Below are 23,218 nucleotides of genomic sequence, written 5' to 3'. Positions count from 1 at the left end.
ACTTAAATACTGCATTAGTTAAATAAGAGAAAGTCATGATATTCAGACTGTAATGTCTTAGTGCTTTAACAGTTTATATTTTATTTAGATTTAAATTAAGGCTTATTTAATTTAAGGCTTTTGTACGTCTTGGGTATGGAATAATATTCTAAAGGGTCCTATATGTCAGGGGTTTTCAGACAGTGGGCCTCCTTTTTGACACAACATACATTTGTTAGCCGACTTTTATCAACTGTGTTAACATTAAATATTAAAAGTCAGGCAATTTTCTGAATAATAAGATTGCGGTACTTTGGCCTGTGCGTGTGTGTGTGTGTGTGTGTGTGTGTAGAGAGATGTCAGTCAAAATTGTGTACAGTAAACGGCAACAGTGCTCAAATAAACCGATCAACATTTACTTAATGCCTCTACACTCCGGGGGCAAAATTCACCCAGAGATTTCTTTGCGTACGAATGCATGGCACCTTGAATAAGCCTATCTGCTTCCATCACACTCGTTTTAAAAATTAGAAAAACGAAAGAATGAAAAAAGACTCACTTAGAACAGTAAAGAAATTATTATTAGCCTATATACCCTTTTACATATGTCAACTACAACCCTAGTGCAGAGCTTCGGCACATGGATGTTACTCTGTCGCCATCTTGGCTTCGTCTCCAGTATTTCAACCTGTCAAGTGAGAAGATGGGCGATTCCACACAGCTACATGTAATCCATATCAATGTATACGTTAGTTAGATGCCCTTATTGTCCAAGGAATCAGGTGTAATATGTCTAAAATGGTTGTTAAATGACCCCAGTTGTTCTGTGTAGGTGTGGAGGACATGGTGCTTTCTTTCTAGAGGAGCAGAGTACTGGGGTTGTGCTTACAGAGACTGAGTGGATGCTGTGACCACAGGCACCGTTTAGGACACACACTGACCCAAACTCCCCATCCTGAGACTTTGGAAGAGATCTGTATTTATTAGTTTTAAACTATGTGCAGCAAATTGTGGAATAAATGTGTTTAAATTACATTTATAGCGTCATTCTGCAGCTTTTATGGTGGCATGTAACTCCATAATGATGTTGATCTGTCTCACACAGATCAACACACACGCAGAAATAAAGAGTCTAGAAATCATTTCTAATTTAAAGAGTTATTTTGAGCTTGACTCTGACAAGAAGCCATTGTTATAATATGAATAAACAGCTCTCTCTCTCTCTCTCTCCTCAATATGAAACAGTAACACTCACTGCTTTAATAAAACTTTACTTTCTTTCTTTCTTTTTTTCAACATAGGACAGAACTAGCAATAACAGCCCTTGACACAGAATTACAAAAACTTAAAAAAACTTATTATAAATGATAAAACTACTGCAATGGACAGAAACAGAAGTGCAGAGTCAAATACTTTAAAAACATTATGTAATAAAAAAACAACAACTGTATTTTATATATCAAACATGTAGATCTTGTATAAGCAAGAACACTGCTGTAATGGCAGCCCTGAACATTCAGACTAAAGCTTTTATCTTTCCTGGTTTCTGGAACAGTGTTTATTCTTCTTTTTCCACAGGCAGTCTGCCTCCTGAAAATATCGGGGAAAGAGCCAAAAATGTGATAAAGAGAAATGCAGCAGACTTTCATATCCTCATATAAAACTGAATATCTAGCTTTTATTAACAGTCATCTTGAAAACATTGCATGGGGAATCTATGCTTCATTACAGCACCAGCATGCACTTGGCCATGTCCTGATTAGTGCATGTGTCCATCTCTGATCCTGCAGTCCCTGACCCTGTATCTGACTGACCTGAGCCTGTATCTGACCCTGTATCTGACTGACCTGAGCCTGAATCTGACTGACCTGAGCCTGAATCTGACTGACCTGAGCCTGTATCTGACTGACCTGAGCCTGTATCTGACACTGTATCTGACTGACCTGAGCCTGTATCTGACACTGTATCTGACTGACCTGAGCCTGTATCTGACACTGTATCTGACTGACCTGAGCCTGTATCTGAGCCTGTATCTGACTGACCTGAGCCTGTGGACATGGTGATACAGGACTCTGATTAAGAGTCTGGGTTAATACAGAGATCAGAGTAAACACAAAGTGAAGGACATTACTTTAAAGCTCTACATTTCATCATGATGAAACTGAACATGAGCTTAGTGCTGCTAGTGCACTACTCTACTGTTTCAGCAACAATAATGTTATGCTATGATGCTAATGATTGTACAATGATACACTTGTCCAGTTCATTAAAATACTCTTTAGCATAATAACAGGAAGTTTGACTCGATACTACAACAGACACACATTTAAGAAACGGATTAATTAAATCTTCTCACTTGCTTAAGACAGATTCAAACACTAACCGGCAGAGTCATGCGACCGTGACGTTACTTTACTGATAGGCTGTGATAAGGCAGTAGGTTGAGAGGCAGTCGACCAATGGGGACTTGACTTATCCCGCCCCCTAATTTACATAAACCTCTATGCATTAGAGAGTGTGTGTGTGTGTGTGTGTGTGTGTGTGTGTGTGTGTGTGTGTGTGTGTGATATTGAGATTCTTCATTTGACATTTATTTCTCTTTGGCAGCCCCTGGTTACCATGGAAATGTTCTGACATAACAGAATCAGAACAGTGACGTGGGACTGCTGAAGAGTTGATCATTTCTACTTTGGAGACTTGATGGTTCACACTTTCAGACTGAGGTAAGAGAGATTTTTTTTTGTGTCTTCAAACTGACAAGTGTTTAAAACTTTATTTATGAGAAACATCTGGTGTTCGACCCTTCAGTTCACAGTACGTTACAATCCTCACAGACTATTGTTAACATTTCTAAATCACTTAGCAAGGTGTCTACACTGCCGAGTAGCTAGTGAAGGATTCGTATCATTTTCTATTCAGACTCTTATATTTACTCCAGATGCTCATAGTCAGAGCAACATAGAGACAGGACGGATTACTAACTGAATTACTCACTGTGTGTGTGTGTGTGTGTGTGTGTAACAGGTGAGTTTGATTCACAGTACACTGTAGGAAAGCTGCTGGGGGAAGGAAGCTAGGGAGGAAGTAAGGAGGGAGGAAGTAAGGCAGATAAACGAATGAATGATGATTCATCAGTGTCCAGTGGTCTGTGGTTCTGTCCTGGGGAAGCTGATGGTCTGCCCTCCAGATGTAGATGGATGAAGTTCATCACTCAGGCAAAACCAAAGCCCATTACTGTCCTCATCACTTGTACAGACTGTTCATTTAGATTTTATCTGAGGAGATTTTGTGATATTTGAGTTTCAGTATAGTTTGTAAACTCTCCTCATCACCTTTACATTTAGATTTTATTTGATAAGATTTTGTTATCAGTGCTATAGTTATTAGTGCAGTCATAAATGTTAAGTTGTTTTTAACTATAAAACATCACTGGCAAGTACACAGACTAAACATTATGTATCATGAAAAGTGATGTCTATAATATTTACATTATTATTATTACACCTGACATCACATGCATATAGATGCACATTGGATATTGAGTTCTTTGACCTCAGAACTACTAAGTTCAGATCAAAATTGTTGAGAATAATCAAAATGATTCTAATATGTAAGTTCATTCCTACCGTTCCGATCTTATCACGCCTCAGCTAGCGTACTTCACATCACTTATTCTGTCTCACCTTACCTGCATCACCCGGCCTGCATCACCCAGCCTGCCCCACTCAGCCCAGCTCACACAGCTTGCCCATATGGCTAACCCCCCCTGACCTGCCCTGCTCTGCCTGTCCACGTAGCCTGCCCTGGCCCTGCCTGGCCCGTCCGGCCTGCCCCGCCCGCCTACCTAGGCCCGCGACCTCTGCTCACCGCTCACCAGACCTGCACATGCTAGTTATCCCTGCTAGGGACATATTTGTGTAGGTGGGGTGTAGGTAGGTAGATCTTTGTGTAGGTGGGGTGTAGATAGGTAGATCTTTGTGTAGGTGGGGTGTAGGTAGGTAGATCTTTGTGTAGGTGGGGTGTAGGTAGGTAGATCTTTGTGTAGGTGGGGTGTAGGTAGGTAGATCTTTGTGTAGGTGGGGTGTAGGTAGGTAGATCTTTGTGTAGGTGGGGTGTAGGTAGGTAGATCTTTGTGTAGGTGGGGTGTAGGTAGGTAGATCTTTGTGTAGGTGGGGTGTAGGTAGGTAGATCTTTGTGTAGGTGGGGTGTAGGTAGGTAGATCTTTGTGTAGGTGGGGTGTAGGTAGGTAGATCTTTGTGTAGGTGGGGTGTAGATAGGTAGATCTTTGTGTAGGTGGGGTGTAGATAGGTAGATCTTTGTGTAGGTGGGGTATTGGGGTGAAGATGAGCAGGTGTGTAGGTGCGTGTATAGATGAGCAGGTGTGTAGATGTGTGTAAATGATCAGGTGTGTGAAGATGAGCAGGTGGTTCGCAGGTCAGTAGGTGTGTGTAAGTGGTCTGTCGGTGAGCAGGTAGGTGGACAGTTGTGCAGGTTAGTAGGGGTGTCTAGGTGTCAGTGAGCAGGTAGGTGGACAGTTGTGCAGGTCAGTAGGTGTGTGTAAGTGGTCTGTCAGCGAGCAGGTAGGTGGACAGTTGTGCAGGTCAGTAGGTGTGTGTAAGTGGTCTGTCAGTGAGCAGGTAGGTGGACAGTTGTGCAGGTCAGTAGGTTGAGTTTCAGGTGTTTAGGTGTGAAGTAGAGCTGCACGATTCTGGAACAAATGAGAAATACGTCGTAATTTTCAAAAATATTTTTTAACATTTTTTTAGAATATAAATCAGGCTTTTCTATTTCTATGAACTTTAGTGATTTAGAAACCCTGCACCTTAAATTACCAAATGCAAACAAAACAGAAAAAATACTCTTTGCTTTTATTAAATTTAAACAAATATAAACAAATGACTACCAGGTTTTTCATGAGAAATAAATAAAAATCACAATTTTGCCATAAAAATATTCATATAAAATAGAAGAAGCCCTCAAAATGTAATAAAAAGAGGCGCTTCTTATTTCACTTTTGTAGTAATAAATAGAATTTATAAAAAAAAAAGCACAAATAATTAATATTAATGAAATTATTTAAATAGAATTTATTACTTATAAAAAGTAAAATCATCTTAATAATCTATAATAAGAATAATAAAATAATCTTATTATTTTTATCTTATTAGTTTTAATCTTATTACTTTAATCTTATTATTTAATCTTCTTTTTTTTACACTATTAACTAGACATTATTTTAATCAAAATAGATTTTAAATCATAATTTTTACTCACATGTGAAAGACAGTGTGAAGGTGTTTGTAACAACATCGGTTTAGTGTCATTCAGTTAGTCATTTATTGACGCTCCCCTGCGCTGAATAACGTCGCTTTTATTAACGTTAGTGTGGTCTGTAATGTTTCAGGTGATTAAACAGGGTGGTGGTGTTACCCTTTGGTGTAGAAACCGTGACTAAACATTGCTTGTAATGCAGCGTAATATAGTTTAAAACCGAAAAAATAGAGGATACTTGGGAACGCTCCTCTCTCCTCGTTACACTTCTCTCATTTCCATGAAAATGGAAATTTCTATGAACTATGAACTTTAGTGATTTAGAAACCCTGCACCTTAAATTACCAAATGCAAACAAAACAGAAAAAATGCTCTTTGCTTTTATTAAATTTAAACAAATATAAACAAATGACTTCCAGGTTTTTCATGAGAAATAAATAAAAATCACAATTTTGCCATAAAAATATTCATATAAAATAGAAGAAGCCCTCAAAATGTAATAAAAAGAGGCGCTTCTTATTTCACTTTTGTAGTAATTAATAGAATTTATTAAAAAAAACACAAATAATTAATATTAATGAATTTATTTTAATTATTTAAATAGAATTTATTACTTATAAAAAGTAAAATCATTTTAATAATCTATAATAAGAATAATAAAATCTTATTATTTTTCTTAGTTTTAATCTTATGTTAATCTTATTATTTTATCTTCTTTTTAAGCCTTTTAGTAAAATAAATTAGACATTATTTTAATCAGAATAGATTTTAAATTATAATTTTGTGAAAGACAGTGTGAAGGTGTTTGTAACAACATCGATTTAGTGTCATTCAGTTAGTCATTTATTGACGCTCCCCTGCGCTGAATAACGTCGCTTTTCTTAACGTTAGTGTGGTCTGTAATGTTTCAGGTGATTACCCTTTGGTGTAGAAACCGTGACTAAACATTGCTTGTAATGCAGCGTAATCTAGTTTAAAACCGAAAAAATAGAGGATACTTGGGAACGCTCCTCTCTCCTCGTTACACTTCTCTCATTTCCATGAAAATAGATTTAGCTGAACTGTAGTAAAGTAGGATTAAGATGGTGTGGAATTGTGATGGCCATTTTTTAAGGAGTAACCGTGCAGCTCTAGTTCCTAGTTAGGTGTGTGTTCAGGTTGGTGGATTCGGCGGGGTGAGAGGGTGTAGTAGACTGGGCGGGACTGGGTAGGCCGGGAGGGTGTGGGGGGTGGTCATGTTTAGGTAGGTGGAGGGGCAGGGAACGTAGTGTGCGTGACAGGCGTGGCCCACCGGAGGGCGGGCACGCTTGATAGGTCTGGAGGGGGTGGGCGGTGGTGTCATGCTGTGGCCGGGAGGCGGGCGATGGTGTGGGCTGTGTCGGAACCGGTAGGGTAGAGGTAGGCTGCGTGGTACAGGCTGACGGGGTGGGCGGGTGGGGGAGCCTGTTGGGTAGCTGGTTGGGCTGGGCTGACTGGGGCAGGTGGGTGTGTGAGGCTTGGTGGTGCAGGTGGGTGTGGCACAATGTGGTGGTCAGTATGCAGTTAGGTGGGTAGGAAGGAAGGTAGGTAGTTTTGATGAACCTCCTTTCAACCACGAAAGGCACCAAATTGTTTAAAAAGAAACACATACAGCTCCTTTTCACAGTCCATTCTGTGACGAGCGGTCAATCCCACCATGGGTCAGACACCCAGGTCTAAAGTGGGACAACCTTTAACCTTTAAGGGACTTGCCAGTTTTGTTTAAATGAATGTTTTATTAATTTATTATTATTACTTTATAATCATTTGTTTTTTAAACATAATATCTGCTGTATGGCCATCCATAAGGACTATGGAGCCTTGCTCCTGTTTTGTTTTTGTTTTTTTATTCTAAGATGTAAATTTTATTTAAGTAGAATTTAACATTTTTACATTGTCATTTACGGCATTTAGCAGAAGGCTTTATCCAGAGCAGCTTCCAGAAGTGCTTTTGAAGACTGTCAATAAAAACACATCGACACTTGTTCACTAAGAATCACTGAAATGAACCAAAATTAATTCTAAAATCTACTCTAAGATCATAAGCGTTATTGTAACCATTACAGTGTTTTACTGTATCAGTGTGAAACCAAGCACTGATCCAATAATGAGTAAAACACACAAGCCCAAATTTCTGAAGGCTCCAGTAGTGCAGCTGGGGTAATAGCAGTGTGAGACGAGGTGTGGATGTAATGACGGGGTCAGAGCCCTTCTGTAAGTTGCTCTGGATCAAGCCTTCTGCTAATTACATTATATAATAATATATATATGATACTGTCGTCTAGCCGGACGTCCTTAAATGGTAATCACGGTCACGTATACCCTTTGTTCAGGGACGGTTCTTGATGTCTTGCTGCCGCTCCCAGGCTAATAATTGATTGGATTAAGTGTTCTAAATGTTTGGTTCTTAAGAAGAGACATTATGATAAGTTTGCCTAGTGGAATGGAGCCATAACCAGTGTGCATGAGGTGAAGTTTCGATGACGGGTAAGATTCTCTGAGGGCCGAAGGAGGACAACCCACTGCAGGGCTTCACCGCCACTGGGCACCTGCCCGAAATGGGAGGTGTAATCTGTGTAAAGGAAGTGTTGTGATGCTTCAGGGCCAAAAGCATCAAAGGGGGGACTGAAAGAAACTACAGACTGCCTCAACCCAGATTCCACTCCACAGTACACATCTGAAAGAGCTCATTCCCAAAAAGGCTTACATATCATATAGAAATATCTTTAATTCAAATCAGTTTATCTATTTTGGTATCTTTACATTGGCTTAAAGCAGCATTACCAAACATTTAGAACACTTAATCCAATCAATTATTAGTCTGGGAGCGGCAGCAAGACATCAAGAACAGTCCCTGAACAAAGGGTATACGTGACCTTGATTACCATTTAGTATCACCCGACCATTTGGGTGATAACACTACAATACCTAGCCAAGGTATACGTGACCTTGATGACCATTTAAGGACATCCGGCTAGAAGACAGTATCATCCAGCCATTTGGGGAATACTCAGTTCTTACACTAATTTACATTTAAAGTGAAACTCATTTAAATTACACACGGGAAACACTGTATAAAAGGTTTGAGCAGGATTTGTCCTGCGTTCTTTTTGACTCCGATGAACCTAAAGTACTTTATGTATTTTGTCACTGTGATGCTGCAATAAACTTCTACATTAAGATCTTCAATGCCCTCATCGTTTTATTTTTCTTACACCACTTAGGGGTGTACTCACTTTTGTTGCCAGCGGATTAGACATTAATGGTTGTGGGTTGAGTTATTTTGAGGAGACAGCAAATTTACACTGTTATACAGGCTGTACACTCACTACTTTACATTGTAGCAGAGTGGCATTTCTTCAGTATTATCACATGAAAAGATAATATAATAAAATATTTACAAAAATGTGAGGGGTGTACTGTGAGATACTGTATGTATGTAATATATATATACACACACACACACACATATATATATATATATATATATATATATATATATATATATATATATATATATATACACAGATCTAATGACTGCCTTCATTATTATTAAGTTTTTTTTTAAGTATTATTAGTGTGATTATTATTATTATTACTACTACTACTACAGTGGAACCTCGGCATACAAATTTAATTCAGAAATAATGTAAATGTAGATAATCTGTTCCAGCCTCCCAAAAATCTACAACTTAGCCAGCGTTCCGTTCCGTTCGTTCGTATGTTGAAAATGCTTCCTATGCCGATGCTAATTTCTTCCTAAATTTCAATTCTTATGCAGAAAATCTGAAGACGGCATTTGTAGGTCAGGGATTATTATTATTATTATTATTATTATTATTATTATATAATCATTTGTTTTTTTAAATATAATATCTGCTGTATGGCCATCCATAAGGACTATGGAGACTTGCTTCTGTTTGTTTTGACGTAGATGTTATTTAAACGTTAGATTTAAGTAGAATTTAAGGTTTTTACATTGTCATTTACAGCATTTAGCAGAAGGCTTTATCCAGAGCAGCTTCCAGAAGTGCTTTTGAAGACTCTGTCAACAAAAATACATCAACACTAGTTCACTAAGAATTACTGAAATTAACCAAAATTAATTCTATCTACTCTAAGATCATAAGCGTTATTGTAACCATTACAGTGTTTTACTGTATCAGTGTGGAACCACAAAAACTTTTAGATTAAAATCTCTCTTTAATACAAGTCAGTTTTAGTCCGTAAAAAGGTAGTGTATTTAAATGCAAATCATTATAAATAAATAGATAAATCTATAAATGAGTTTCTATTTCCACAGACAGGCAGATCCACAGCTTGTATAATCCAGTGAGATTTCTCTAATTTTCTCAGTAGCACAGACGATACAGTCTGCTTTGTAGAAAACGTCCCACAATCCATTTCTGATCACTTTTAAATAGATTAATCTGCTATTGTATTTTCTTTAGAAAATGGATTAATACATGTGTATAGCAAATTATAATACCATATCTATCTTTTTCAGCTTTATTTCCAAATTTTCCCCTTACAACATCAAACTACTGAAAGGTAACAGTTCTGAAAATGAATAAAAAACTGAAAAAGTAGAATACCAGAGATGGAAAAGTCATCAGACTCCTGATTTAATACTTCATAGAGCCACCTTTTGCTTGAATTACAGCCATTGATCTTTTTGGATTAGTCTGTTTTAGCTTTGCACACCTAGATTAGAGAAAATTTGCCCATTCTTCCTCACAGAATTGCTGAATTTCAGTCAAATTCCATGGTGAGTGAAGATGAACTGCTCTTCATCTCTCAAACAGATCAGATTTAAGTCAGGGCTCTGACTCGGCCACTCAAGTACATTCACCTTCCTGCCCTTAAGCCACTGTGTTGTTCTTTGGCGGTATGTTTAGGGTCATTGTCTTGTTGGAAGGTGAATGATCTGCCCATCTTCAGCTGTCTAGCAGAGGGATGCAGGTTGTCCTCAACAATTTGGATGTACTTGGCAGCATCCATTTTCTCTTCAATCCTGAACAATCACTCAGTCCTCGCGGAAGAGAAACACCTCCACAACATAATGCTGAATTTCTATAGGCATTGTACATATAATATCGTATAAAAGATTATAATGTAGTAACATAGAAACAGTGAGATAGAATTAGTTACAAATATGTCAAGAAATCCAGTATGTACATATTAGTCTGATATGATGGAGTAAATATTTAAAGAATATTTCTGTTTAGTTTTTACTTTTACACAGAGTTACAAGGCTAATAGGAGAGGAATCAGCTTCATGGATCACCTTAAGGCATCACACCAACTCAGTAACACACCCAGGTCTGTTATAGCACATAGCAGGAGGCCTGGGTTCCATAAACAGGGTAATACAGAGCCTTGCAAAAGTATTTGGTGTGTTTCCTCTTTGATTTAGATTTTATGTAAAGGATCTAGTCCAGATTGTTGATGTGGAATGAAACAAATAAGATGAAAACTGCTAACCCGGCTAGTAAGAAAACACACTTCCTACTTTTTCCCAGTATGAATGACCACAAACATTCAGTCCAGTTCAGTCTCTCTCTCTCCCTCTTTCTCACAATCACACAACCTGAAGTTTTCAATAAGAGTTCCAGTAAATGTAAAAAAAAAAAAAGTGTAAATATTTTATGAAGGGTGCCAATACTTCTGTTATCTACACAGGACATGTGCAGAGACACTAATATTCCTACAAAGGGGAAAATCCACAGAAGTTTAAACAGGAAAGCAAGTATTTACTCAGAGCCCACATTTCTCTTCAGTGCCATGTCTCAGTGATTCAGATTTATCCACAGAGTCAATCAAAGAAATGTAAATCATTTAACAATTATATTTAAGTTCATATTTTTAATATATAAAAATGATACTGTGTAAGGGTTTGTTCACACGTTTGTTTGTTTTCCTCAAACACTACTCCACACACAGAACATAGAACGTTTGATTCAATTTACTGAGTCGGTTCAATGAATCGAACGCCGATAATATTCAACCGATTCATTTTTGTTCGTTCGAATTTTTTAGTCATTTCAGCCACATATAGCTGACGCAGTACACAGTGAAATGAGACAACGTTTCTCCAGGACCCTGGTGCTACAGAAACATACACCATATGATTACAAACACAGAAACGACAACACAGATCTAGGGGCAGAAGTTTGTCCTAGCCACATAAAGTGCAACCAGGCGCAAACAGAGCAAAGACAGGACAGTGCAGAAACAGTGAGTACAAAAATCAACACAAGACAGGACACATAGAGCCGAAAAAGAACATGTGAAATTAAATGAAACTGTAAAAACCAGGTATCTAATAACATATATGATATTCTGATCAGTTCTAAACCTTATGAGCAAACAACAACTGTGGTACCCCTTACCCCTAAACCAGGGGTGTCCAATTTTATCCACAAAGGCCCCGTGTTTTCATTCCAATCCAGCAGGAGCCACAGCTGATTCCACCTGCTTAATCAAATGATCTTGGCTTTCTGCTGGGTTGGAATGAAACCTGCACCCACCCCGGCCCTTTGGGGATAAGATTAGACACCTCTGCCCTAAACTAAACTCAGCTCGCTGAGGACATCCTTTATCTGCTTGGATAATTCCATTGGTGCAAAACACTTATTGACACTTCAGGCCGTGGATTGTTTAGCTAAAATTTTAATGGAAGTACTAAACCACTACGGCTGCGGTATATTTTCGGCCGCCGACTCTCCACTGGCGCTCTTCTATGTTTTTGCTCCTGTCTGCGCATGACCCCCCCCCCTTATCTCTTTATCGTACTTTCTCGTCTTTATTGGTGAATGAATGAACGGGGTTGTATTTACTTGTGTAATGTTTGTTCTTGTTTGTTTATTGTGATATTGTGAAACGTACGCGGTGCTAAACGAGATTGTTTGTCTGTTTACCTGCTTAATAATAATTTCAATGAAGGTTTATTATTATTATTATTATTTATTTGTTATTGTAGTGTTTATCAGTTTACATCTATTACAGTATGTTTAAATGACATTAGTTTTGTCCTATTGCGAGTGTTTGCTCTGATTATTAATGATAACCTTATTTGTGCTTTTATGTATTTAATGACTGTAAAAAAAAAAAAAAACAGTTTTATGTTTCATGTTACACTGAGTATCTAATCTAGCCATGGGGTCACAGTCCAGTAACGTCTGTGCCGGTCCCAAGCCAGGATAAATAGAGAGGGTTTCGTCAGGAAGGGCATCCGGCGTAAAACGTTGCCAAATTTAACCATGCGAATCGTCAGTGCTCTGAAAGGTAGAGAGCTGGCTGATATGATGGAGAGAAGGAAGGAGGATATACTGTGTGTACAGGAGACCAGGTGGAAGGGTAGCAAGGCTTGTAGTATAGGAGCAGGATTCAAGCTGTTTTATTATGGTGTGGATAGTAAGAGAAATGGGGTAGGTGTGGTCCTGAAGGAGGAGTTTGTGAGGAATGTTCCGGAGGTGATGAGAGGGTCAGACAGGGTGATGAGTCTAACGTTAGAGGTTGAAGGGGTGATGTTGAATGTTGTTAGTGGTTATGCCCCACAGGTAGGTTGTGAGTTAGAGGAGAAAGAGAGATTCTGGAGTGAATTAGATGAGGTGATAGAGACTATTCCCACAGGAGAGACTGTTAAACTAGTTTGTTTAACAGGGTTTTAGAGAGTGAGAAGATGCCTGAGGAATGGAGAAGAAGTGTATTAGTGCCGATCTTTAAGAATAAGGGTGATGTGCAGATTTGCAGCAACTATAGGGGGATAAAATTGATGAGCCATACAATGAAGCTATGGGAAAGAGTAGTGGAAGGTAGTGGAAATTTGTGAGCAGCAGTATGGCTTCATGTCCAGAAAGAGCACAACAGATGCAATTTTTGGATTGAGAAGATGGAGAAGTATAGGGATGGTCAGAGAGAGTTGCACTGTGTGTTTGTAGACTTGGAGAAAGCGTATGACAGGGTGCCAAGAGAAGAGCTGTGGTACTGTATGAGGAAATCAGGAGTAGCAGAGAAGTATGTCAGAGTGGTGCAGGACATGTATGAGAAGAGCAGGACAGTGGTGAGGTGTGCTGTAGGACAGACAGAGGAGTTCAAAGTGGAGGTGGGACTGCATCAGGGATCGGCTCTGAGCCCCTTCCTGTTTGCTATGGTGATGGACCAGTTTTCAGAGGAGGTCAGACAGGAGTCTCCTTGGACAATGATGTTTGCAGATGACATTGTGATCTGTAGTGAGAGCAGGGAGCAGGTGGAGGTTTGCGCTGGAGAGAAGAGGAATGAAACTCAGTCGTAGTTAGATTGGGTACATGTGTGTGAATGAAAGGGAGGGAAGTGGAGCAGTAAGATTACAGGGTGAAGAGGTGAAGAAGTGTTTCATTTCACCGTGTACTGCATCAGCTATATATGGTAATAAAGCTTCTTTGACTTTTGACCATGTCGGACGCCTGTGTAGGTTTTGTAAGATGGAACTAAAGCAGGGTCCGAACAGTCCACATATACACTACCAGTCAAAAGTTTGGACATATCTTCTAATTCCATGGTCTTTCCTGATGTTTATTTCTTTCTACATTGTAAAACAATGCTGAAGGCGGCCGAAATACACAATAATGTCGTTTGAACAGTTGATATTGAGATATGTCTGCTACTGATGCTCTGTAAAGCCTTCATAACGGCTCTAATCTGAGGTGCTGTTAATTGGTGATTTCTGAGGTTGGTAACTCCTAAATGACCTTCTCCTCTGCAGCAGAGGTCAGTTTTGGTCTTGCTTTACTGGGATGGTCTTCATGTGAGCCAGTTTCATCATGGTGCTTGATGGGTTTTGCAAATGCACTTGACAATACTGTTCTTGCAAGAACTATTCCAGAACACCTGACCTTCGTGTCTTAAAATAACAACTGACTGTTTTTTGTTGTCGTTACATATGGATTACTTAAGTCCATGTGTGTTATTTCATAGTTTTGAATCTCCAGTATTGTTCTAGAATGTAGAAAATATATCCCTAAACAAAAAATATTGAATTAAAAGGTGTGTCCAAACTTTTGACTGGTAGTGTACACACAGACTTTTCTATATATTTTCAGATATATTTTGTATATATTTTGTCTTTATTTTAATGTGTATTAAGTTAATTAGTGTTTAAAGTTTGCAGTAATATGTATATGTGTGTGTGCAGTCTCTGGTGTGTGTTTTTTCACAATTTTTGTGTCGATTGCTCTTTAGTGTTAAAAATGTCAAATAAATCAATTGATTGATAAACACTGATTTCTTTGTTGTTGTGTGTCTCTATTTACAGAATTCATTATACATTATTCATAAATGTGTGTTTACATAAACTCTTTCATGAACGCTGACTGGACGCTGTGACCACAGGCACAGTTTAGGACACACACTGACCCAAACTCCCCATCCTGAGACTTTGGAAGAGATCTGTATTTATTAGTTTTAAACTATGTGCATTGTGGAATAAATGTGTTTAAATACATTTATAGCATCACTTTGCAATGTATTTAACCCCAAATCCTTCTGCAGCTTTTATGGTGGCATGTAACTCCATAATGATGTTGATCTGTCTCTAACACAGACAGAAATAAAGAGTCTAGAAATCATTTCTAATTTAAAGTTATTTTGAGCTTGACTCTGACAAGAAGCCATTGTTATGATATGAATAAACAGCTCTCTCTCTCTCTCTCTGGCCTTAATATGAAACAGTAACACTCACTGCTTTAATAAAACTTTATTCAGCATAGGACAGAACTAGCAATAACAGCTCTTGACACAGAATTACAAAAACTTAAAAAAAAACTTACTACAGAAACAGAAGTGCAGAGTCAAATACTTTAAAAACATTATGTAATAAAAAAAAACAACAACTGTATTTTATATATCAAACATGTAGATCTTGTATAAGCAAAAACACTGCTGTAATGGCAGCCCTGAACATTCAGACTAAAGCTTTTATCTTTCCTGGTTTCTGGAACAGTGTTTATTCTTCTTTTTCCACAGGCAGTCTGCCTCCTGAAAATATCAGGGAAAGAGCCAAAAATGTGATAAAGAGAAATGCAGCAGACTTTCATATCCTCATATAAAACTGAATATCTAGCTTTTATTAACGGTCATCTTGAAAACATTGCATGGGGAATCTATGCTTCATTACAGCACCAGCATGCACTTGGCCATGTCCTGATTAGTGCATGTGTCCATCTCTGATCCTGCAGCCCCTGACCCTGTATCTGACTGACCTGAGCCTGTATCTGACCCTGTATCTGACTGACCTGAGCCTGTATCTGACCCTGTATCTGACTGACCTGAGCCTGTATCTGACTGACCTGAGCCTGAATCTGACTGACCTGAGCCTGTATCTGACCCTGTATCTGACTGACCTGAGCCTGTATCTGACCCTGTATCTGACTGACCTGTGCCTGTATCTGACACTGTATCTGACTGACCTGAGCCTGTATCTGACACTGTATCTGACTGACCTGAGCCTGTATCTGACTGACCTGAGCCTGTATCTGACACTGTATCTGACTGACCTGAGCCTGTATCTGACACTGTATCTGACTGACCTGAGCCTGTATCTGACACTGTATCTGACTGACCTGAGCCTGTATCTGACTGACCTGAGCCTGTGGACATGGTGATACAGGACTCTGATTAAGAGTCTGGGTTAATACAGAGATCAGAGTAAACACAAAGTGAAGGACATTACTTTAAAGCTCTACATTTCATCATGATGAAACTGAACACGAGCTTAGTGCTGCTAGTGCACTACTCTACTGTTTCAGCAACAATAATGTTATGCTATGATGCTAATGATTGTACAATGATACACTTGTCCAGTTCATTAAAATACTCTTTAGCATAATAACAGGAAGTTTGACTCGATACTACAACAGACACACATTTAAGAAACGGATTAATTAAATCTTCTCACTTGCTTAAGACAGATTCAAACACTAACCGGCAGAGTCACGCGACCGTGACGTCACTTTACTGATAGGCTGTGATAGGGCAGTAGGTTGAGAGGCAGTCGACCAATGGGGACTTGACTTATCCCGCCCCCTAATTTGCATAATACTCTACGCGTTACTTTGTGTGCGTGTTTGTGTTTTTCTTCATTTGACATTTATTTGTCATTGCACCAGTTTTCCAAAAGACAAATCATCCATGAGGGAGGCGATGAAGAAAACTGAGATCTACGAGTACCTGCTGTCTCTGAGCTCAGGGTTCGGCCAGGCGCACTTCGTGATCGGAGAAACATCTGGTGTTCGACCCTTCAGTTCACAGTACGTTACAATCCTCACAGACTATTGTTAACATTTCTAAATCATTTAGCAAGGTGTCTACACTGCCGAGTAGCTAGTGAAGGATTCGTATCATTTTCTATTCAGACTCTTATATTTACTCCAGATGCTCATATTCAGAGCAACATAGAGACTGGACGGATTACTGTATTGATATGTGATACTTGCCAGATGCTTACCTGTTAGATGGCCACTAGATGGCAGTATGATGCGGCGTAAGCCAAGTTGATAACGGTGTGTAGGGGAGAATAAACACTCTCTTATGGCAGTACACAGTGTGTGAGAGCCTCAATACAATTACTAACTGAATTACTGTATTTGTGTGTGTGTGTTTGTGTGTGTGTTTGTGTGTGTTACAGGTGAGTTTGATTCACAGTACACTGTAGGAAAGCTGCTGGGGGAAGGAAGCTATGGCTCGGTCTACGCTGGAGTCCGTAAGACAGATAAACGAATGAATGATGATTCATCAATGTCCAGTGGCCTGAGGTTCTGTCCTGAGGAACCTGATGGTCTGTCCTCCAGATGATGATTCATCAGTGTCCAGTGGCCTGTGGTTCTGTCCTGGGGAACCTGATGGTCTGTCCTCCAGATGATGATTCATCAGTGTCCAGTGGTCTGTGGTTCTGTCCTGGGGAACCTAATGGTCTGCCCTCCAGATGTAGACGGATGAAGTTCATCACTCAGGCAAAACCAAAGCCCATTACTGTCCTCATCACTTGTACAGACTCTTCATTTAGATTTTATCTGAGGAGATTTTGTGATATTTGAGTTTCAGTATAGTTTGTAAACTCTCCTCATCACCTTTACATTTAGATTTTATTTGATAAGATTTTGTTATCAGTGCTATAGTTATTAGTGCAGTCATAAATGTTAAGTTGTTTTTAACTATAAAACATCACTGGCAAGTACACAGACTAAACATTATGTATCATGAAAAGTGATGTCTATAATATTTACATTATTATTATTACACCTGACATCACATGCATATAGATGCACATTGGATATTGAGTTCTTTGACCTCAGAACTACTAAGTTCAGATCAAAATTGTTGAGAATAATCAAAATGATTCTAATATGTAAGTTCATTCCTACCGTTCCGATCTTATCACGCCTCAGCTAGCGTACTTCACATCACTTATTCTGTCTCACCTTACCTGCATCACCCGGCCTGCATCACCCAGCCTGCCCCACTCAGCCCAGCTCACACAGCTTGCCCATATGGCTACCCCCCCTGACCTGCCCTGCTCTGCCTGTCCACGTAGTCTGCCCTGGCCCTGCCTGGCCCGTCCGGCCTGCCCCGCCCACCTACCTAGGCCCGCGGCCTCTGCTCACCGCTCACCAGACCTGCACATGCTAGTTATCCCTGCTAGGGACATATTTGTGTAGGTGGGGTGTAGATAGGTAGATCTTTGTGTAGGTGGGGTGTAGATAGGTAGATCTTTGTGTAGGTGGGGTGTAGATAGGTAGATCTTTGTGTAGGTGGGGTGTAGGTAGATATTTGTGTAGGTGGGGTGTAGGTAGATATTTGTGTAGGTGGGGTGTAGGTAGGTAGATATTTGTGTAGGTGGGGTGTAGGTAGGTAGATCTTTGTGTAGGTGGGGTGTAGGTAGATATTTGTGTAGGTGGGGTGTAGGTAGGTAGATCTTTGTGTAGGTGGGGTGTAGGTACGTAGATCTTTGTGTAGGTGGGGTGTAGGTACATAGATCTTTGTGTAGGTGGGGTGTAGGTACATAGATCTTTGTGTAGGTGGGGTGTAGGTACGTAGATCTTTGTGTAGGTGGGGTGTAGGTACATAGATCTTTGTGTAGGTGGGGTGTAGCTAGGTAGATATTTGTGTAGGTGGGGTGTAGATACGTAGATATTTGTGTAGGTGGGGTGTATTTAGGTAGATATTTGTGTAGGTGGGGTGTATTTAGGTAGATCTTTGTGTAGGTGGGGTATTTGTGTAGATGAGCAGGTGTGTAGGTGTGTGTAAATGAGCAGGTGGTGTGTAGGTTAGTAGGTGTGTGTAGGTGGTCTGTTAGTGAGCAGGTAGGTGGACAGTTGTGCAGGTCAGTAGGTGGTCTGTCAGTGAGCAGGTAGGTGGACAATTGTGCAGGTCAGTAGGTGTGTAGGTGGTCTGTCAGTGAGCAGGTAGGTGGACAGTTGTGCAGGTTAGTAGGTGTGTGTAAGTGGTCTGTCAGTGAGCAGGTAGGTGGACAGTTGTGCAGGTCAGTAGGTGTGTGTAAGTGGTCTGTCAGTGAGCAGGTAGGTGGACAATTGTGCAGGTCAGTAGGTGTGTAGGTGGTCTGTCAGTGAGCAGGTAGGTGGACAGTTGTGCAGGTTAGTAGGTGTGTGTAAGTGGTCTGTCAGTGAGCAGGTAGGTGGACAGTTGTTCAGGTCAGTAGGTGTGTGTAAGTGGTCTGTCAGTGAGCAGGTAGGTGGACAGTTGTGCAGGTCAGTAGGTGTGTGTAGGTGGTCTGTCAGTGAGCAGGTAGGTGGACAGTTGTGCAGGTCAGTAGGTGTGTGTAAGTGGTCTGTCAGTGAGCAGGTAGGTGGACAGTTGTGCCGGTCAGTAGGTGTGTGTAAGTGGTCTGTCAGTGAGCAGGTAGGTGGACAGTTGTTCAGGTCAGTAGGTGTGTGTAAGTGGTCTGTCAGTGAGCGGGTAGGTGGACAGTTGTACAGGTTAGTAGGTGTGTGTAGGTGGTCTGTCAGTGAGCTGGTAGGTGGACAGTTGTGCAGGTCAGTAGGTGTGTGTAGGTGGTCTGTCAGTGAGCTGGTAGGTGGACAGTTGTACAGGTCAGTAGGTGTGTGTAAGTGGTCTGTCAGTGAGCAGGTAGGTGGACAGTTGTTCAGGTCAGTAGGTGTGTGTAAGTGGTCTGTCAGTGAGCAGGTAGGTGGACAGTTGTTCAGGTCAGTAGGTGTGTGTAAGTGGTCTGTCAGTGAGCAGGTAGGTGGACAGTTGTGCATGTCAGTAGGTTGAGTTTCAGGTGTTTAGGTGTGAAGTAGAGCTGCACGATTCTGGAACAAATGAGAAATACGTCGTGATTTTCAAAAATATTTTTTAACGTTTTTTTAGAATATAAATCAGGCTTTTCTATTTCTATGAACTTTAGTGATTTAGAAACCCTGCACCTTAAATTACCAAATGCAAACAAAACAGAAAAAATGCTCTTTGCTTTTATTAAATTTAAACAAATATAAACAAATGACTACCAGGTTTTTCATGAGAAATAAATAAAAATCACAATTTTGCCATAAAAATATTCATATAAAATAGAAGAAGCCCTCAAAATGTAATAAAAAGAGGTGCTTCTTATTTCACTTTTGCAGTAATAAATAGAATTTATTAAAAAAAAAGCACAAATAATTAATATTAATGAATTTATTTAAATTATTTAAATAGAATTTATTACTTATAAAAAGTAAAATCATCTTAATAATCTATAATAAGAATAATAAAATAATCTTATTATTTTTATCTTATTAGTTTTAATCTTATTACGTTAATCTTATTATTTTATCTTCTTTTTTTTTACACTATTAACTAGACATTATTTTAATCAAAATAGATTTTAAATCATAATTTTTACTCACATGTGAAAGACAGTGTGAAGGTGTTTGTAACAACATCGGTTTAGTGTCATTCAGTTAGTCATTTATTGACGCTCCCCTGCGCTGAATAACGTCGCTTTTATTAACGTTAGTGTGGTCTGTAATGTTTCAGGTGATTAAACAGGGTGGTGGTGTTACCCTTTGGTGTAGAAACCGTGACTAAACATTGCTTGTAATGCAGCGTAATCTAGTTTAAAACCGAAAAAATAGACGATACTTGGGAACGCTCCTCTCTCCTCGTTACACTTCTCTCATTTCCATGAAAATAGATTTAGCTGAACTGTAGTAAAGTAGGATTAAGATGGTGTGGAATTGTGATGGCCGTTTTTTAAGGAGTAATCGTGCAGCTCTAGTTCCTAGTTAGGTGTGTGTTCAGGTTGGTGGATTCGGCGGGGTGAGAGGGTGCAGTAGACTGGGCAGGACTGGGTAGGCCGGGAGGGGGTGGGGGGTGGTCATGTTTAGGTAGGTGGAGGGGCAGGGAACGTAGTGTGCGTGACAGGCGGGGCCCACCGGAGGGCGGGCACGCTTGATAGGTCTGGAGGGGGTGGGCGGTGGTGTCGTGCTGTGGCCGGGAGGCGGGCGATGGTGTGGGCTGTGTCGGAGCGGGTGGGGCAGAGGTAGGCTGCGTGGTACAGGCTGACGGGGTGGGCGGGTGGGGGAGCCTGTTGGGTAGCTGGGTGGGCTGGGCTGACTGGGGCAGGTGGGTGTGTGAGGCTTGGTGGTGCAGGTGGGTGTGGCAGAATGTGGTGGTCAGTATGCAGTTAGGTGGGTAGGAAGGAAGGTAGGTAGTTTTGATGAACCTCCTTTCAACCACGAAAGGCACCAAATTGTTTAAAAAGAAACACATACAGCTCCTTTTCACAGTCCATTCTGTGACGAGCGGTCAATCCCACCATGGGTCAGACACCCAGGTCTAAAGTGGGACAACCTTTAACCTTTAAGGGACTTGCCAGTTTTGTTTAAATGAATGTTTTATTAATTTATTATTATTATTATTATTTTTATGTTTATTATTATTATTTTATAATCATTTGTCATTTACGGCATTTAGCAGAAGGCTTTATCCAGAGCAGCTTCCAGAAGTGCTTTTGAAGACTGTCAATAAAAACACATCGACACTTGTTCACTAAGAATCACTGAAATGAACCAAAATTAATTCTAAAATCTACTCTAAGATCATAAGCGTTATTGTAACCATTACAGTGTTTTACTGTATCAGTGTGAAACCAAGCACTGATCCAATAATGAGTAAAACACACAAGCCCAAATTTCTGAAGGCTCCAGTAGTGCAGCTGGGGTAATAGCAGTGTGAGACGAGGTGTGGATGTAATGACGGGGTAATGACGGGGTCAGACTTACTTCTGTAAGTCGCTCTGGATCAAGCCTTCTGCTAATTACATTATATAATATATATATATATGATATGATACTGTCGATACTGTCGTCTAGCCGGATGTCCTTAAATGGTCATCACATATACCTTAGCTAGATATTGTTCTAGGTGTTATCACCCAAATGGTCGGGCAATACTAAATGGTAATCACGGCCATGTATACCCTCTAATAATTGATTGGATTAAGTGTTCTAAATGTTTGGTTCTTAAGAAGAAACATTATGATAAGTTTGCCTAGTGGAATGGAGCCATAACCAGTGTGCATGAGGTGAAGTTTCGATGACGGGTAAGATTCTCTGAGGGCCGAAGGAGGACAACCCACTGCAGGGCTTCACCGCCACTGGGCACCTGCCCGAAATGGGAGGTGTAATCTGTGTAAAGGAAGTGTTGTGATGCTTCAGGGCCAAAAGCATCAAAGGGGGGACTGTAAGAAACTACAGACTGCCTCAACCCAGATTCCACTCCACAGTACACATCTGAAAGAGCTCATTCCTAATAAGGCTTACATATCATATAGAAATATCTTTAATTCAAATCAGTTTATCTATTTTGGTATCTTTACATTGGCTTAAAGCAGCATTACCAAACATTTAGAACACTTAATCCAATCAATTATTAGTCTGGGAGCGGCAGCAAGACATCAAGAACAGTCCCTGAACAAAGGGTATACGTGACCTTGATTACCATTTAGTATCACCCGACCATTTGGGTGATAACACTTAGAACAATACCTAGCCAAGGTATACGTGACCTTGATGACCATTTAAGGACATCCGGCTAGACGACAGTATCATCCAGCCATTTGGGGAATACTCAGTTCTTACACTAATTTACATTTAAAGTGAAACTCATTTAAATTACACACGGGAAACACTGTATAAAAGGTTTGAGCAGGATTTGTCTTGTGTTCGATTTTACTCAGATGAACCCAAAGTACTTTATGTATTTTGTCACTGTGATGCTGCAATAAACTTCTACATTAAGATCTTCAATGCCCTCATCGTTTTATTTTTCTTACACCACTGTACAGGGGTGTACTGTGAGATACTGTATGTATAAATATATATATATATATATTTATACAGATCTAATGAGTGCCTTCATTATTATTATTAAGTTTTTTTAACTATTATTAGTGTGTTTATTATTATTATTATTATTATTATTATTATTATTATTATTATTATTATTATTATTATTATTATTATTATTGTTATTATTATTATTATTACTACTACTACTACAGTGGATCCTCGGCATACAAATTTAGTTCAGAAATAATGTAAATGTAGATAATCCATTCCAGCGTCCCAAAAATCTACAATTTAGCCAGCGTTCCGTTCGGTTCATTGGTGTGTTGAAAATGCTTTGTATGCCGATGCTAATTTCTTCCTAAATTTCAATTCTTATGCAGAAAATTTGAAGACGGCATTTGTATGTTGAGGTTCCACTGTATGATTATTATTATTATTATTATTATTATTATTATTATTATTATTATTATTATTATTATTATTATTATTATTATTATTATTATTTTATAATCATTTGTTTTTTAAATGTAATATCTGCTGTATGGCCATCCATAAGGACTATGGAGACTTGCTCATGTTTGTTTTTTTATTCTAAGAGGTAAATGTTATTTAAACGTTAG

The 23,218-nt window shown here is 39.4% G+C and overlaps 1 long non-coding RNA gene across 1 annotated transcript; it reads left to right on the top strand.

The window, feature by feature from the left end:
- Positions 1-2,528: 2,528 nt before the first annotated feature.
- LOC131344796 (uncharacterized) lies at positions 2,529-19,238 on the top strand. The gene is made up of 3 exons (XR_009203388.1): positions 2,529-2,702; positions 16,416-16,556; positions 16,934-19,238. It is a non-coding gene; the product is annotated as an uncharacterized LOC131344796 (long non-coding RNA).
- Positions 19,239-23,218: the final 3,980 nt, after the last annotated feature.

Source organism: Hemibagrus wyckioides, linkage group LG24 (assembly GCF_019097595.1).
Source record: "Hemibagrus wyckioides isolate EC202008001 linkage group LG24, SWU_Hwy_1.0, whole genome shotgun sequence".
Lineage (NCBI taxonomy): Eukaryota > Metazoa > Chordata > Actinopteri > Siluriformes > Bagridae > Hemibagrus > Hemibagrus wyckioides.
Note: the sequence above shows the minus strand (reverse complement) of the source record. Positions and strands in the feature narration are given on the sequence as shown.